Below are 5,691 nucleotides of genomic sequence, written 5' to 3' on the forward strand. Positions count from 1 at the left end.
ATATATATATGAGAAATATAGGTATGTTTGGTACCAAGCATAAATTTTATGCTTGGTAGTGATGTGTCACATCCACATCCACTCACTACCCATGTGAATTTGTTCCCATATTTGAATAAATGGAGGGGGATTTGACACCTCACTATTAAGCATAACTTTTTGTGCTTGGTACCAAGCATACCCATATATATATATATATATATGTGTGAGAGAGAGAGAGAGAGAGAGAGATCAGGAATGACAATAATAAATAAATTCAAAACAAGTATTTACCTCCTGTAGCAAGAAACTTGAAGAAAGGAGCGCAGCCTCAAATCGTTTTCACTCTGTGTTTCTCACTCTTTTTTACAATTTTTTCCCAGAAAGAACATCTTTCTCTACTTGACTTTATTCTAATCTGACTTGAGTTCCAAGCTACTCTCAATTGAGCTAAACCGTCATTTTAAGTGACAATATATCAATCCAGGAAATGCTGTTAATAGAGCGTTCATGAGGATGGAAAGATCCGCGGCCCATAGATTCCAATCCTGGTAATGGAGTGGATGACGATTGACAAAGATTGGATATAATGGCGCAGAATAAATTGATTATCTTAATCATTCTAAAATTGCTCATGGCTACCAACGAGAAGCAACTAGGTAGATTGCCCGCTTTCGTTGACATTCGAGACTATAAAAAATTAGGGCGAATTAATAAATTTAAACAATTAACATTGAATTTGGATCCAGTTCCTCTCCATTACAAAAAAAATAGTTGAGAGATCATTACTTTTAATCTCAATCGTTGATTACTTAATAGGCGGTTATTATACAATCTAAATCTAACACTTATCATACCCCTATTGCACTCATTCCTAATTTACACTAAAAGAAAAAAATCACAACCATCAACTAAATAATCAATGGTTGTGATTATGTAGTGGTTCGTCCACTATTTTTTAGATAGCGAGGAGGATCCGAATCCGTTAACATTCTACAGTCACGTAGCTAATGCCAAAAACGGAACAAGGCAGGTTCATGTCTACTTTACTAAAAGTTCTAGATGAAAGAAACCCTCATAGTGTAAATATAAAAAACAAAAGAAAATGGAGAGAAGAGTAGTAGCATAACTTATTGGCTATATTCTCCTCTCAAATTATAAAAAAGAAACGCAAAAGAAGAAAAGGAAGGAGAGAACTCTAGCAACGCTTCGTAGCTCCCCGCTAAATTAAAAGTTTAACTATATTTACAGATGCCCACTGGTTTTGTCTTGTCCCCCAGTGACAAAAATACTAGATAGATTATTGATAAAAAGGTCGGTGAGCAGGATTCTGGGAAGGAGTCGGACACTTTTCGGGTGTATAATTGTGCACTGTCTTACTTATATTTTTAACACACTCAATTAAGTTTCTGACCTCTTGATCAAACTGTGACATGATCCAACTACATGCATAAATTTAATGCCAATTCAAACTCAACAGTGACCCAAATAAAATGTAATGCTTCAGAAAATTAAATTACAATCCAAATATGTTCTCACATTCTGCTTGAATGTGATGCTCTCTCTCTCTCTCTCTCTCTCTCTCTCTAAGTATGTGTAAACTACCTTTCTTTTTGGTATCAATCTGATTAGAAAAAGCAAAAAAAAACTTATTTCACAATAAGTGCAAGATATTATATTCTTCCGACCCTTTTCATGTACATACATCGACACTATTAGTATCACCTTTATAGATCGATATAGCCATATGTTGGGTTAGGCACGAGCTGGGTCGATCCGCGGGCTGATCCGGCCCAGCCCGTCATGGGTCATGACCCGGTCCGGCCCGTAGTGGACCGGGGCTCGACCTGGCCGGTGATATATACGAGGATCACGGGCCGGGTTGAGTCCAACTTCAGATCCAGGACTAGAAAAATAGGCCTAGCCCACCTTAACCCGGCCTGCCATCGACCCAGCCTAGTCCAACCCGACCCAACCTCGAATTTTAATTATTAGTTTTTAGTTTTTAGTTAATATTTGTTTCTTTTTTCCTCTTGTATTTGTAATTTAAATTTAAACTAAAGGAAAATTATTAATATTCTGTGGACGTAGGTCCTCTTTTGAAGTCTGAACCATGTAATCTTTGTATTTACGATGTTTTTTGTGCGATGTTTATCTTTGTACAATGTGTGTGTATATATATCATTTTAAATAAAGAGTAAAATAGAAAAATTAATTTTAATATAATCTAATAGATATTAATACGAAGTTAATATAGTTTAGAAATTAAGAAAATAAAAAAAGTTAAAAAAAACTCATGAGCCGATCCATGACCCGTTGGCCGTGGATCAGACCCGACCCGACCCGACCCGCCCTCACGCCCACCTCCAGCAATATGTGGTCATTCTCATGATAGCTGTCTTTAATCGTTATAGTTACTTATGTACGGTTAATTGCGGATAGACTTGTACTATTGCCCAGTTTTGTACCCAACCATGTAGTTCTATAGTTGTAAATATGCTTCTGAGTGGAAATTTTTTTAATTCGTTTACGTACGTTCTATAGTTGTAAATAGACTTTTGAGAGGAAATTTTTTTAACTCTTTTACCCTGAAGGAAAGAGAAAATTAACTTTTGACAACTATACATCGAGGGTAAAAGAGTCAATAAAATTCATTTATGGTGTATATTGGCAAATGATTTGGATCCTCTTCACTATTAAAAAAGAAGTGGAGGGATCATTACTTAATTATAACTATTAATTTTTTACTGGGTGATTGTACGTGATCTTTTCTAACCACTATTTAATTATAAACGGGGTATGTGAGTTTTAGATGTAGAATATATCACTACCAATTAGATAATCAATAGCTTAAACTCAAAGGATTGATTTCTACATTATTACTTTTTTGTATTGGAAATTATCCAAATTAATTGGCAAATGGGCGAAAGTGCAGGATCAACAAGGGGTATATTCGCAATTAACCCTATAACATATTTTTATAATCGATTTCACAATTAATGCTATCCCTACAACGATGCTCACCTGTATACTGTACTCATCTTAACACGCCTACCATTACCTAGTTTTCTGTCATTGCTAACTATTGGAATAGCGCAACGTAACCACTTATTCAAAAGATTAAGAAAACATTAAGGTACCGTTTGGTAAATGGTTAAGTGAGGTGTTAAGGAGACTTAACATCTTCTTAATTACCTGCCAAACACAACAAATCTATATAAGGGTTAAAGTGAGTTAACCCTTCATAATTTGCCAAACATAAAAAAATATAGAAGGTTTAAGTTAACCCCTCTAGAGGGGTTAAAATGAGTTAACCCCTCAAAATGAGGGGTTTACTAATACTCCTATTTAGATGGAATAAGAGTTAATCTTTCTAATTATAAAGAAAATAGTCAAAATCACTGTTATTCCCAAACACTAAAACTGATCATAAAGGCTAAAATAAAATTTATTTAACGGATTAATAATTTAGTCCTTCGAATTATCAAATAGGCTAAGTACATTAATCCTTCTCTTTAATCCCTCTCCATGAACCCTTTGCCAAACGGTTATAACTATAACTCTAGTTTAATAAAACAGTGCAGGTGCAACTCGCATGCAAAAAAAGTCTATTGATACCCCTCATTAATTAAGACGATTCATTCCATGCATGTCAAACAAATCGAACTGTAGAAGATCCCCAAACAAACCCGTACGCTCCCTCTTGGATTATCAATGTCGACTACAAGATCCCATGATGGGGCCTACCAATAAAAGGTCGGTCATTATTCCAACTAGTAGCTCATTAACAATTTGGCAAAGCATTGTTTATACCCAGCTGAGAAGTTCTTGGCCCCCGTATGTAATGTAAGCCCAACTTCTGCCCAACTATTAGCGCCCCCCACCCCCACCCAATGTAAACCAACTGGCTCTATGACACACACGTGTAAAACTGTAAAAATCTCGTGCCACGTAAAAACGCTCAGGGGCTGGTTGGTTCTGGTTTTTGGATGGGTAAAAGAGGTGAAAGCTGTCAAAAATGTCAGTTTTTTGACAGTTTTTCCTCAAAATCAATTCTATAAGAGGTAATTTTGGAGGAAAACTGCCAAAAAGTTAACATTTTTGGCAACTTTCCCTCTTTTTACCCATCCAAAAAACCCATCCAAACAGCCCCTCATTCAAAACTTCAGGGCACGTGTCAGATGCGGAAGCACCAGTCTCTGCCGACCAGGCTAGGGTCGGATTCTGATCAGAGCCAGGCTGCAGCTTAAAGCTCATGGACAGCTAGCTAGCATCAAATTATAACTTTGTGGGTGGCCCATGCAAATGTTACAAGGCCGACCTGTGGTTTTATTGTTGTACAATTTTCTCAGTACCTTCGATGTTTTCTGTATCAAAATCAGGTGACATATTTTCTTTCAAGTTTGGATTTCAAATTCAATAATTGGATTATGTACATATAGAATGCCACTAAAAATAAAAATTAAATGTTAAGAGGGCCTATACCGGGGTTGATGAATCCTTAAATATCAACTATAAGTCAAATTCTAGTCCTCCTAACTTGTCAGGATACAAAAATTAAGCATATAGATTTGGGGCTGTAATTATAACACTAAGTTTCTGCTAAACCCAATGCAATAACATGCTGAACTAATTAATTATGTATGAGAATATAAGACTTAATTATGCTAATTCTATTAGCTTCAAAGAAACAAATTAAAAGATAGATTCAATTCAACTTCAAAGGAAAAAAAAAGATAGATTCTTAATTTGTTATAAGAAGCATCTAGTATTTTGATGAGGCATTAAGGAAATATAATGTTTTAATTATGCAATTTTTTCTAACTAAAAACCTTTAAATGGTACGTACATAAAGAAATATATTCTCCATTTTTTCCTTTCAAAATAAAATAAAGAAAATGAACAATTAACTATATTTATGATTCACTTTAGTCAGCACTTAACTTGAAGTATTGCAGACACCATGATATAATATTGCAATTATGTATAGTAAAAGAATAATCAATAGAAGAAACTTACTAGTATAAGGAAGGGAAGAGAAGAGAGCTAGCTAGCTTTGAAGATACTTGATAGACACCTCACAAAGTACTGTAGCTCAAATATATTTATACACACGAACAATGGCGGCGTGTTGGCCATTTGTTTACTGCTTTTGGTGGATGGTGATCATCAACAACACGTTCTTCATTGATCTATCAATCAATTATAAGAAGGAGATGAGATTTTTAGGGATGAGAAAAACTCTAAGGACCGAGTTTATATAGTAGATAAGTGAAAAGAAATAACTGGTGTATTTTCATATTATTGATCATGCATAATTTCCTCCATCTCTCCCCGCTACCAACATGCCACATGACTGGCCGCTGCGCCTAACTGTTCAACTGTACCGTTGCCCTCTGCTCTCCTCTCGGAAGTGAATGACGTGTCAGGTTCTGGTTGGATTTCATCGGGATGGCCCACGGAGGAGACAGTTGCATGCCTTGGGGTATCGTGGGTCCCGGTTTAGGTGCTGCTAGTGATGGATACGTAAAGGTGAGAAGCGCGCTGGGTAGCGAGCACGTGCCCTACGGGGCCATTTCCACCTCAAGCTCGCAAGGAGAGAGAAGTTCACGCGTAGGCTTGCTCTTTACTATTAAAAAAAAGGGGGGAATGTTTCTAATCCCCAAAACCAATGAAATCGTGCTCCCCCAAAGATTTTTTCAACGCTCTCAA

The 5,691-nt window shown here is 36.2% G+C and overlaps 1 protein-coding gene across 4 annotated transcripts in view; it reads right to left on the reverse strand.

Annotated features, from left to right (window-relative positions):
- Nucleotides 1-5,182, reverse strand: part of LOC109833327 (gibberellin 2-beta-dioxygenase 8-like) — an 8,167-nt gene extending 2,985 nt beyond the window's left edge. For 2 of the 4 annotated variants that reach the window (XM_020400960.1, XM_020400963.1), the window contains exons 1-2: nucleotides 4,999-5,182; nucleotides 274-527 (exon numbers count right to left, since the gene is read on the reverse strand). The gene's annotated coding sequence lies outside the window, so the exon portion shown is untranslated. The remainder of the gene's footprint in view (nucleotides 1-273; nucleotides 528-4,998) is intronic. The other 2 variants (XM_020400961.1, XM_020400964.1) reach the window with 1 other exon arrangement.

Source organism: Asparagus officinalis, chromosome 3 (assembly GCF_001876935.1).
Source record: "Asparagus officinalis chromosome 3, Aspof.V1, whole genome shotgun sequence".
Taxonomy (NCBI): Eukaryota; Viridiplantae; Streptophyta; class Magnoliopsida; order Asparagales; family Asparagaceae; genus Asparagus; species Asparagus officinalis.